General features: G+C 39.6%; 1 protein-coding gene and 1 pseudogene across 1 annotated transcript in view; both read left to right on the top strand.

The window, feature by feature from the left end:
* Window positions 1-13,423, top strand: part of LOC140949438 (protein O-mannosyl-transferase TMTC4-like) — a 222,456-nt gene that overhangs the window by 20,170 nt on the left and 188,863 nt on the right. The gene's annotated exons all lie outside the window — the stretch shown is intronic.
* On the top strand, window positions 7,807-9,557 carry LOC140950592 (uncharacterized protein KIAA1958-like; annotated as a pseudogene).

The raw sequence follows: 13,423 nt of genomic DNA, 5'->3' as shown, positions 1-13,423 counted from the left end.
AAAAACCATTTAAGGCACTTCTGGCGTATTTGGAAACATTCGGTTGTTGGGTGCTCCTGTATCTTGGGGCTACCTAGCGGGCACCAAACACCGCATAAAAGGGCTCCAAATACAAATGGAGTTCCTGTTCTTTATACCGATGAAACAAGTTCCTCAAGATGAGTTGAAACCTTCATCGTTAAACGAGCAAAGCAGCTGGTTGCTAAAACCTGCGTATAAATATAGGGCTAATTTTGGCAAATGTCAAATGAGGGAGAAAACTGTTTTAACTAACGTCATTGTTCGTCTGTGGTAGTAGACGGAAAGTGGATTATTTCAGTGCCGCTTTGATATATTGATAGCCCAGTTGATCGTTCAACCTGATCACTGAGAAGGAGATGTTTTTAATGGATTTGTATTTATTTTGACTGATCTTTCAAGCGCAAGGCACTATGAAGTTGACAGATGGCAATTACTGTCTGTAAATTTTAGCAGCCTGCCTCTAATTTCAATTTCAACCGGAATATGTTTCCAAGAAAACAACTTGTTTAACCCAGGAAGGGAGAAAGGTTCCAATATGAAATGGGCGGTGTAGCCTGGAATCAGCCTCCGTAGTCAGGGAGAAAAGCATAAAAAGGGGTGAAACAGTTAAAGAACAAAGAAAAGAAAAATGAAAATGAAAAAAATCACGAGCCGAGCGGTGGACTCCTTCTCGGTTAGCTTCGCTCACCGAAAACCTTTTGACCCCCCCCCCCCCCCCTCCACCACCACTGCAGTGCCACTACCTTTGCTGTATTTTGTATTCCTGTGTCGTTTGAAGCGATCTGGATTGGTTTTGCTGTTCTGTCTTAACCTTGGGACAGAACAACAAAATCAGCCCAAAACGCCTTCAAAATGACTCCTAAATGTGTGACATTTAAGGGGTCATTTTATTCTAACGTACCTAAGTGCATCCTCGTCCCATTACAAGTGAGTACTTGTTGCGGTTTGATCCCGAGGGGAGGTACTCCCTATAATGGTCTATACAGAGAGGCTCCGCCCGAAATGGGTACCTTTCTCAGGATTCAGGTCAGTGATGTGAAAGGGTAGGGATTTCACTTGTTGAAGTATATGAAAGGGTAGGGGTGATTTCGGTCGGTAAAAAGCGGGTCCAAAAGGGCTAACAGATGCATTTTGTGGCCGTGAAAACGTTCGGGTTTTGTGATTTATTCACTGGCGTTTTAAAAATAGTGCAATTACAGCAGTAAAAGGTATGCAAATTTCTAATTAGGTATATGAAAGGGGTACCTTAAGTCAATAGAAAGTATATGAAAGGGGTACATTTTCTGTTATAAATACTATATAGGAAGGTAAAGGGTTGGATCTTGGGGCGGAGCCTGTTACGCCGCAAAATGTAACAATTGACGTAAAATGTAACATTAACGCGAAATGTAACATTAACCCGAAATGTAACAAGTTTTGACGCAAACTGTAACAACTTTTTAACGCGAAATGTAACAACTTTTTGACGCAAAATGAAACAATATTTTTAACGCGAAATGTAACAAGCAAAATCTTACAGCCTTGAAATAACTGAGAAACTTGGACATGAGCCTTGGAGATAAAGTGTAAATTGTCTGGTGGTTATAAAAACAGTTTATTTATAAAGTTTTTTTATAATGTGAAATAAACTTACAAAACGTTTTTCGATAATAATAACTAAATCCGGAAACAGTCGAACGAATTGACCACTCCAGAAAATACCATAACATACCCTAATGTTCTTTGTTCGTCACCCCCAAATTTTGCATAAGCATTGTTTTCAGTTTCTCTTGGGAGTTAAAATGGCTCCAAGCGAAACTGAAAACAATGCTTATGCAAAATTTAGGGGTGTCGAACAAAGAACCTTATGGTATGTTATGGTATTTTCTGGAGTGGTCAATTGTTGTTTAGTATATCTTTCTGTACATATGTGTGACGCTACTTGGCGTTACTATATCCAGGACGTATTAGATGGGTTAGGATGGTACATTTTTAGCATACTCCCTCTAGGGAGTTGAGCCCGTATGAAATCGAGGCGAGTATCGATTACTGATTATTCTTTTCACACTTTCATCGAGTGAAGACGCTTTCTGTTTTTATCCGACGCTGTCTGTTTCTACCCACCTCCGCCCCTTTTCCCTAAAACGCAGGTGTAGCGGAGCAGTCATCCGACTATGTGAGATAATCAACAGTGTTAAATGGGCGTTGGCATGGTTAAGTTTTACGGTAGCAGGACTGGGTTGGTATCAAAAATTTCTCACATTCGCTGGAAGTCCGGTAAGAAATGAGAAATTTCATATCTATCTTATTGACTACGTTCCAAATTTTCTTTTGAAAGATTACCTTTCTTAACTTTTACTTTTACTTTTAACTTGCATTTCAATTGCTGATTGGTGCGTGTTTCCTACGGTGTTATTGTTTTCTAGTCATATTCTTTTCGCATAGCTTGGGATATTTTCCATACGTTATGTTTAATAAGTTAGCGTTGTGGTAATTGTCCATACTGCTATTCCAAGGTTATAACTTTATCACCTGTTTTACGACCTTTTGTAAGTTTATTTGACATTATAAGAAAACTTTATGAATATACTGTTTTTGTAACCACCAGACAGTTTACACTTCATCTCCAAGGCTCATGTTCAAGGCTGTAACATTTTGCTTGTTACATTTCGCGTTAAAAATATTGTTTCATTTTGCGTCAAAAAGTTGTTACACTTCGCGTTAAAAAGATGTTACATTTTGCGTCAAAACTTGTTACATTTCGGGTTAATGTTACATTTCGCGTCAAAAGTTGTTACATTTCGCGTTAATGTTACATTTTGCGTCAATTGTTACATTTTGCGGCGTAACAGAGCCTCCCCGTACAAAACGTATTTGAGTACCTTCCCCCCCCCCCCGGTTTAAATAATTCCCGAGTTAGGAATACCAAAGCTAAAAAAGTGAAACACGGTCCCTCCAAACAAAAACTGTTAATCGAAACAGCTCTTCTAAACAGAGTTCTGAAAATATTGTGCTGAAATACAGTAAAAACTCGCGTGTACGAACCTATATTTCTTGAAATCTGCCAAAAGAGGTTCTTGTATTTTGGGGGTAGTTATCAATATTAGCAGTTTAGGCTAAATAGGTTATAAATTTCTATGAGTAGAAATTTGAAATTGGCCATTATTCACACTTCTACATTGGAAACTTCTTTTATGTAAGGGCCATGGAGACAATATTACAATATTTACTTTATAACCTGTTTTTGTTGTGGGAATTACAGTAATACTTTGTAATTACATTGGTGCGTACAGTATTGTCTTGTAATACCAGTTTGCAATCTCAAAGTCAAACTCCTTAGCTAAAATGTTTATCATAATTCAACTTTAACCCACATATAAGAACCTGCTTGATTTTGCTTGGCTTTTGATTCTTATATTTTTGGGCATTAGAGTGGCAAGTTTCTACCAGCAGGTTCTTAAACCACTAGAGGATCTTACACGCGGGTTTTTACAGTATCTCACATTGATTATCATGACATTAATTATCATTAGGTTTTATGAAGAAACGCAGTGCATTGAAATAATTGCGAAAGCTGATTATCAACACCAAAACACATGCTTGTCGCTCACGAACGAATGGGACAGCAGACATGAAGAAATACTGCGTGCAAAAAGATTTCAAACTTTGTATCCTTAACTTCTATATGTTTTGTTCCTTGACGATTCTGTGGATTCAAGGTACGTTATCTTTGTAAGTAACCTGAAGTAAGCAATTCCTGTATACTTTATAAGTGTCAGTTAAATTGTTTCCCTTCAAGCCTTTCTCTTTAGACACAAGAAGTCGAATCAATCCAAGCAAGTACAAAGATAGTCTAGGGGTCAGTTGTTGGATAGCCGATAACTAATAAAGAAATTACATAGCCAAATTATAAATGGTTTAGCTAAACATTTAAACAAAGTCTATCTTGGACTGAGGTCTATCTATCTATCCTCTGGTTTACTTTAAGAAAATAAATGCTTTCTTGTCTAGTCTGTATGCTTTCAAGAAATTGCATGGTGTTTAGATAAAAGCCTTGGGCAAGCTGAAAATGTCTTAGAACGCGGTTTTGTTATTGAATGGCAAAACTCCGTTTAAAGAAACAGCCCAAATAGTTTAGCCGGCCACATAATGAACGATCTAGCGGCCTATGTCGAGTTGGAACTTGAAATTATTGTAAAATGGTCTTGTCCGAATGTGTATAGCCGACCTCTCATTTACAATACATCATAAAACAAAACGAAATGATACTGACAAACAGAGAATGGGTTTAAGTTCTCGAAGAATTACGTCAATTGTCCAATTAGTAACAGTTATTGGGCAAAAGAGGTCAGTTGCATGGTGCACGCAAAAATGGTTGCGATATTTGAAATGACGAAACAGCCAAATTTAAAAGATCTGCCGGGCAAGAGTACACAAAGAAGGATTATCTCGCATGCCTACTGCTTCTTGACGATCTGCGACTCAGAGAAACTCAGAGAAATAGAGAGGAGAATGAACTCAAGTTACCATGGTAGCAAAATTTCTGTATCTCAACTATTGTTCTTGACATAGACGGTCATTTGCATTGACGAACCATAGAAGAAAACTGTGGGCTACAGTTTTGTTCCTGAGTGCAATCAGGCACCGGAAAGTCATTCTTTTCCATTTTTTTCGTTTTTTCTGCTATATTGGCAGGACCGGGACGGTTTTTGTTGAGATCTAGAAAGGTTGCTACCATGGCAGCGTGACGTAACGACTTCTTCTCTCTATTGGAAAATGTTTTGAAGACATTCTTAGTGGCGGAGCGTCATGTGTCGGCTGTACTTACGTACTAGTCACTAAGCGATACTGAGCAAGGCTGCCGATGGCAAGTAACTGGTTCTCATCAGAGCAGGTGACTAATGTGGGATGGGTACATATAGAAATTTCTACAGAGGCTTTTCGGCTTTTGGTTGTCCCTTGTTTTAAAAGAAATCATGGTACCTGGAAGGTCCTTTAACTTGGATGCATCCAAATGTCTTTACAGACCAGTGCAGATCCAGAGGAGGGGCCCGGGGGGCCCGCCCCCCCCTTATTTTTGGACCAAACTGTGGCCCGAAGGGCCGAAAAAAAATTTTTTTAGACCGCCCCATCCCCCTTATCTCAGGGTCTGGATGACCGCTCCCCCCCCTTATCTGAAGGTCTGGATCCGCCGATGCAGGTACATTACAACGACCAAGTAACTTTCCTATCACCATTGTTGCCTCGGTCGCCTCGGGCATCAGTCGTATCAACCAGCCCACTTACATCATTCTGGCCCTAAGGTTTAACTCCTTAAACTGATTCTGTTTGAGAGTGATGCCCTTCTCTACTGCAGTTTCAACTGGACTCAAGTTGAATACTAGTTAAAACGTGTTGTCGAGTAAAGATAGTAGAATTAGCGGCGTTAAGAGATGGTGTTCGGAAACTGTGTCTGAGCACGGTACTCTCGGAGCACTAACGTGATCACACTCTTTTTTTTCATATACCCACGCTAAGAATTCGGGCAGGGTGCCAGTGTCCACGGCGGACATGGTCGTGACCTAGTTCTCGGGAACTAATGGTCATGCACCAGGTCCACATCTTTTCTTTCGCTCCGAGACAAAGTACTGTTTTGTATCCTCTGCTACACTCCTTTTCCAATGACGTCTGACAGGGCGAAACTGAGTAAATATGGGCGAAACTGAGCAAATATGAGCGAAACTGAGCAAATATGTACACAATGATATAGGGTACCCAAGGTGTGAACAATGCCATTTTGTGCAGGTAGCTCAGCACAGTCTAGTTCTCGGGTACCAAGTTTGAACATCCCCTTATTCATTGAACTTAATAATTAACCGCATATAAAATTTATTGCTGAAATATCTGAGCCAGAAAAACGTTTTTCTAGGTACGCATATCCCAGCAGAGGAAAAAAATAGAAGTAACCCTAAATGTGCGTACTCACTTCAAACCAAACCAACAAACACTTTATCATACGCGCATTTCTCTTCATACCACCCTCCGGGATAGAAGAGAGAATTTACATAGGGCAATGTTCCACAGTCACTAAGAGCAAACTCTTCTGAGAAAACATTTGAAAATAATATAAACAATCCAATTTAAATTCAAAGTAAAGTTGTATCCCAATGCGAGTCGTGTATCGTATACAATCTATCATTACTGATTTTTGCCCTTCACTCTTTCTAGATTACGAATTCCCTCTCCCCTATTTTGTAGGTTTTTCCTTCATCCTCCCTCTTATTATTTGGTCGTTTCTTCTTCTCCTCCAACATAAGATTTAAAGTCACGACCAGTGGATGTAAGCTAATACAGTACAATAACAAAACGGATTCCTCAGTTATGTTATAGCTTTGGAAAAAAAGTTGAGGGCGTAAATAGGTTAGGGTTTGTCTCTTAAACTATTGAAAGAGACGGCCGTTTATACTGGGACGCAGTCATTCAGGCATAGGGGGTAATTAGGAAGCAAAACAATGAACAAAAACTTGTGTGGCTTTTGGGCGGCATTCCCTGTCGAGAAGATCGAGGGCGCGTACAATTGAGCGAATGAGAGTCACACAGTTTTCGCTTCATCTCTAATATGAGAGATCTACAATTTTTGCCCCGCTGTAAGTGTAATGTGTAAATTTGGCTATGCCATTTCTTTATTAGCTAATAGTATGTTATCCTGCAACTAACCCGTAATTCGTGTTTGCTAATCTATTTGACATCCTTGTATTCTTCGTGATTGCTTTCCATACAATTCTTTCTGAGTTTGATAATCTACCACTCAAAGGGTTCTTGAAGCTTTCTCGTCTTGAAGCAGCTTGTCACAGGTTGGAAAAGCTAACTCCAGCAACATCAAAATGACTTCAAAATGGGCTAGATAGTGATTTTTCTTCAAAAAATGGAGAGGAAATACAGCATAAACAGCGAGATTTAACCTCCCTAACTAGTTTTCTTAAGAGATAGTAAGTCATTGTTTTGACTGGTATTGGTAGTGCTCTGATTTTACACTCGGTCGACTCAACCTGCAACAATCATACATGGCCTCGGTTAGTAACGTTTACTTAGATAGTCACACCCCCTTAAGGAAATGTACTTAGAGACTGAAAGTTTGTTTAAGAAAGACTGCGAATGTTCGATAAGTGTGTTCATAAAAATGTTTGAAAAAACAAACAAACAAGCAAACAGACAAATACTTCCTGTAAGTCTTTTTAGTCTTTTTCTTTTTTTTTCTATAGGCGTGTCACCCACAAGAGGCATGAACTGTGAAATAACCGCCCAGACTTGTCAACCCCCCTTTCAGACGAGAACAGTAACGCCGAAAGACTCTAAAGTGACTCTAAAATGCTCGATTAAGACTGGTAGAAATGTGCAAGATTTGACCTGGCAGGGCCTTGAAAGAAACCTCAATGCCAGTAAAGGTCTATACTTACTACAAAGCTATTCGACAGATGTAAATCAGTCACGTGGATGTTTCTCTATAAAATACGCTAGTGAGCATTTTCTCCTTTTTCCTCTTTTGTATTTCATGGTTTATATAAAAACATCATGATGGATAATTTTTGGTCTTCTTTTTACATGTTTATTACATCCATTTGGAAATCACAGGTGATCCTTGCAATCTGATTGGCTCAGAGTGATGTGATTTATTCACGAATCGCACTATTTTGTGCTCTAAATCGCATCTTTTTTTCAACCAATGAGAAAGTAGCACTTAAACAAAACAACCAATCAGATTTCAAGGATCATTCACAGTAACCAATCAAATTGCAGGAAAACAAAAAACAAATAAAGGCAATATTGTGTCGCAAACTTTGTGCAAGTTTTTTGTTGCCAAAACTTTCTTTGTACAAAGGCAAAAATGGACGAATTTAATTACTTACAGTTTCTTAATGATGATAGTGAGCTCCTTGAGGCTGAAGAAGTACTTTTAGGGGAGTTTCCGACATTCAGTGTCCAGTTTGACGAATATTTTGATAATTTTTCCTCCACATCCGCTCCGGATGCGTGCGATCCCGAGTCCAGCAACAAAGAGACAAATCCAGAGCCAACTCAGAAAGTACAAAATGTTGATTCTACAAGGTTCCCTGAAATCTCAAGCGAAGAAATTGAAGAGCTCAAGGCTGTTGCCGTCAACAAAAATACCTCCCGCTCGACAAAACAGTGGATGAATGTATTCAAAAGTTGGTGCCAGTCTCGTCATCTAGAAAATGTAAACATAGAAACAATGGCGCCGGAAGAGCTTGACAACATCCTGAGCAAGTTCTACGCCGAAGTAAAAAAAAGGGACGGAAATGATTACGAGCCGGAATCCCTTAAAATCATGCAGAGTGCCATTGAAAGGTATTTAAAGGAGAAGAATTATCCACTGAGCATCGTACGATCGAGGGAGTTTCACAACTCACAAGAAATCCTCCACGCGAAGGCAATTTCTCTGCGACAACAAGGAAAGGGGAAAAGACCAAACAAATCTCAGCCTCTCACTTCGGAGGAAGAGTCTTCCCTCTGGCTAAAAGGTCAGCTTGGTGATTTTAACGGAAAAGTCCTGACCAATGTTAACTTCAAAAACTTGACTGAGCAACTTGGATTCAGAGGTCGCCAGGAGCACTATGACGCCTACGTAGAGGACTTCGTTATAAGACAACAAGAAGACTGCAGCGAAGTTGTAGAATTCCGTGAAGGTCCTACTAAAACACGAAGCGGTGGTCTAACAATATCGCGAAGAACAACACCACAAGCTATGTATTCCACCGATGGCGGAAAAACTGATCCAGTGCGCCTTTTCAAGCTTTGGTTATCCAAGCGACCCGACGGAATGAAAGATAAAGGGCCACTGTACCTGAGCGTTATAAATCGTCCCAAATCAAATGATATCTGGTACACCAAAATTAGAATGGGCGAAAATACCATCGGCAACATCATGAAATCCAAGGCCTCCTGTCTTAAGACGAACAAAAAACTGACCAACCACAGCATGAGAAAAACGTTGGTGTCCAAATTGAAAAAGTCTGGTCAGCCGCGCAACGTTATTTGTGAAATAACAGGCCATGCACGTGAATCTTCGTTGGACGACTACGACGAAATAGACGAGAATCAACGGAAAGAACTGTCTCACATAATTAGCGGATTTAAAGTAGTGCCAAATGAAAACGGTCCCAACGACGTTTCCAATCAAAACAGTACAGCTGCAAAGGCACCAACAATTCAAAACACAGTCCAACAGCCAGTCCTACACCAACGAGCACCACTGGTTCCTATTAATCGCGCCCAACAGCAAGGTCAAATGCACCAGGCCATAGAATTCCTGAATCCTGATTTTCAGGCTGCTGGTTAGCAGGATTTCCGCCAAGTTGTCCCTCACAGTTTCAGTACCGCATGGCAGCGTTGACGTGTGCTGGTAATACTGCTGCATCATCGCAGAATTACACCGGCTGTACTTTCAATTTTTTCTCCCAAGAAAACGCGATGCCTCAACCACAACCGCAGAAGAAGCGAAGGGCTTATATTATTGAGTCAGACGACGAGGATTAAACTTTGAAGAAGACTATTTTTGCAGCGACAAGATTTTAGAACTGCTTGAACATTTGCACGAATGAGGTTTTTGCGCTCCAATGGGTTTTTTGTAAAGTGACATCTGTCATTTTGTTTTGTTGACATGGCAAGTACATGTAAACGCGTTTCCGGTTCCGCTTTTTACGAACCAGCCTTTTGGACCAATAACTTCCAATAAATGCAGATTTTAAAAAAATGAGTGATTTCAAAATGGATGTAATAAAGTGGTAATTGAACTTCGTGTCGTGCAATTTTGGTCTGAAATCATACTTGTGATTTCAAATCGAACTCGCGCTGCGCGCTCGTTCGATTTCGAAATCACGCGTATGATTTCAGACCAAATTGCACTCCACTCAGTTCAATTACCATTATATAATGAATGATCCCTGAAGACCTCGTAGGTGGCTGACGGAGAATTAATTGCATGGTAACGTCAGCCCTTACGGTTGGAGTACTATCATAAATTAAAGCGGTTGAAGTTTCGTCCGGCTGAATCACCTTCAACGTTAACAAACGCACTTTACTGAGTCCCTAATTTAAAATCAACCTATGGACTGCAGTAAAGCATTAACGAGTTTGTTTTAGGATTTTTTCACTTAAAAGAAAGAGATCACTGTATCTTAAAATTAAGTGAGTGGATGACTTATCAGCGTGGAAAGTAAGACGAAAAATTGCTTTTCAGTTCCAGTTCAGAGAGTATTTAAGACACATTCTCCAGTGTCTTTCTTTTCTTGGAATTATGGGTATTCGGAAATGGAACTTCAGTGTACCTTTAAGGGATGGCCTCGTCCTCGTGTTGCTTGGTACAATCCAGATCGTAAACTAATCATCAACGGATCTGAAAGCTTTTACCTCTACGAGCAGCTGGTTGGACAGGACACCTTATCTTCTGTTCTTCGAAATCGTTATATCCAAGAAAAAAACGAAGGGGATTATAAGTGCATAGGAATGAACAACATTACTGGATGGTCGACTAACAAAAGTCTGTCAATTTATGTGAATTATCATTGTAAGTGATCTTATTACTTTAAATAAAGCCACTAATAAACCGGGGTGAGTAAAACCAGCTAAATTGCTGTACCAGTTTAAACTCTTACGTAGACCCCTTTTTTCAATCAGGGCCGGGTTGTTCAAAACCACCGGGTTAGAGCAAAATTTAATTTCAGATGTTAAAGCTCTAGAAAGCAAATTCAGTTTAATTCTTTTTTTTTTTCGACAATTTGATGCATGGATGCTCTAAAAATTAGAGAAACCTTATCTGTGAAAGTGCTTTTAAACAGAAGAAATATCAGCCGTTGGCGCTAATCGGCCCTCGAAAAACTAGATCCAGGTTCATAAATGAGTACCAGAAACATAACGTTGGGGTTGTCCTGTTGCAATAAACAGACATCCCATCCAGATGGACTTAAATATTGGGTGCTTCCTGTTTTAAAAACCAGCTTCTAAGTTCCACTAATACGAGACATCCAGAGTGAAATGATTTGAAAGGATAAGCCAGTCGGTCACCTGAGGCAGATGTATCCTAGCTACATCAATGATATACTTGCCAAATACTATTACGTGTTCTAGGTAAGAGCAATTGTCCGGCCAGATACGAAAAACCACTAAACAAAACTACCTTAAAAAGTGGACAAAAAATGTGTGGAAACTATTCCCCTACGAATGCAGTGACCCGAAGCGTGAGGAAAAAGATCAAGCAAAAAATAGAACACGGAATACCTTGTTACATAGAAGACTCCAAAAGAGCAGTAGACCTGCACCGTTCTAAACCTCTTATTTCACTGATCCCTTTTAATTTGCACCTTCATTGTTTTCAGGGATAGGGGCATTGTTATGTGACAATCCCTATTGTTTTCCCAGCTAATTAAAAACAATCTTTCAAATTGGTGCGGGATAGCCCCAAAAAAGACAAAATTTGAGAGGATGTAGGTGTAAATACCTAAATACATATATACCGTTAATGACCTAACAAACGCCCACTTCTAAATAAAAGCCTCTTATCTAATGAACGCCCCCTCTACACCGTAAAAATTATATTAGACGCCCATCTCTAATAAACACCCGCTTTCTCAATAATAAAATTGGAAGTTGCAAATGTTGGTCTTAAAGGAGAGAAAGTAAGAAGAGATAAACCTCTTGGAGCAAGGGCGAGACAACAGCAAAATAAACTGACATATGGTGTAGCCTCGGAAATCGAGCACAGGCCACATGGGTGGGAGGCGAGAGCTGTTACCATTGAGCCACCCTTGCGTTCTTAACCTGTTTAGCAGACACAATCAGCTAAAAGAGTGCTATATAAAACACCCCACGGTCGCTAAAGGATTGTTTTCATCCAATCGCTAAGAGGTCATAAAGGACGGCGTGTTACTGAAGAGCATAGGAGAGAAGGCGTAAAAGAGAAAAGTAGACGTACAGCTACAATCGAAAAGTAAAAAAGCATGATCATCGTGATGCCCCATTTGCCATTTGCCATATTTATATTGTCACAAATACTCAAGACTCAGTATGGGAGGGACTGGAAATAGGGCTGTACTGACGCTGCACAAGTGCAACGTAGCAATGGTTTGTTTAAAAATATTATTTGTTTATAATATTTTTCACTTTTTGGAATATAGGTGTGTGTAGTCCATTACCGCAATTTGAAATCTCTCCTCGCCATGTTTCGGTGACAGGCTTAAACAACGTCAGCTTCAAATGCCTGGCTGAAGAAAGCCCACGCAGCTGTTTCAGCAACGAATCACTACAGTGGCATTTTAACAACGGCCGGAAGACCTTAAAATCCGGTGAGAAGTATGAAATTCAAGAAACCAAAACAAAATGGAAAAGAGTTTCAATGATCACCATTTTTAACATTGCTTATGCTGATGAGGGGACGTATAGCTGTCACTGGGTCTGCGACAAATACGCCTCTTTTGTGACCTCCAGTTCTATGAAAGTAGTATCAGGTATGAATAATTGTGTGATAATTAGCAGTGCATTTTCAAAAGGTGTTAGAGTAGGTGAAATTCTTCGTTACAAAGAAGAAGAGGGCAAAAAGATAAATGCTGAGGAAATGTAAATTAATGACAGATGAAATTTGCAACTTGAGCCTATCTAGTGTGTGCCGGTTACAAGAAATCTTTCTCTTCATTTTGAGTTATCATTTTTCAAAGAAACTATCGTGCAATGTGTAGTTCCAGAAAATATCCATACCCCTCACGGAGGGCAAGGAGGGTTTGATAGATTTTTCGTAATTCGTCATTACGAGCATAACTTTCCCGAAAAAAGCACTGCTAGCATAATTTGCACTTGTGGCTAGTTTTGCAGCGCGAAATTGTCATGCAAACATTTTTTTTTTTTGACCCGAGATAAGTGTTACGGGCAAATTTAAGTAACAAATTTAAGTAACAAAATCAATTTTTTGTCCGCTTATTGTCACATTCACGGGACCTGGCTCCCAAAGGTAATGACTTAGGATTTTTCCACAAGACCAAGACATGCGCATAACTGACTACTGTAGCTCTGTCATCCAAGATAGCGTCCGTGTGCTAGTATTTTCTTTGAATTTTTATAGTTTTCAGAGACTGAATTATGCACACTAAAGGTTACTATATGTAAATAGGGTAAGTGTTTCTCTCATTTACTTGTTTGTTGCATTGTTATTGAGGTATTTTTACCAAATTTGGAGAAAAAGGTTGAAGTATAATTTCTGCATATTTACCTAAAATTAACCATAATTTACAAAAATAAGCTTAATTAATTGACATGATTTTAGAAACATAGGAGCACTGCTAGTAGCATATTATGCCACTTTTTCGAGTACAATCTCAAAGCCTAAGGGAAAGGGAAATTCCGAGGGGAGGAGAGGGGAGGGGGGAAGGCGGTTCAA

This window comes from Porites lutea, chromosome 10 (genome assembly GCF_958299795.1).
Source record: "Porites lutea chromosome 10, jaPorLute2.1, whole genome shotgun sequence".
Classification (NCBI taxonomy): domain Eukaryota; kingdom Metazoa; phylum Cnidaria; class Anthozoa; order Scleractinia; family Poritidae; genus Porites; species Porites lutea.
The sequence above is the reverse complement of the archived record's forward strand: the minus strand, read 5'-3'. Positions and strand labels throughout refer to the sequence as shown.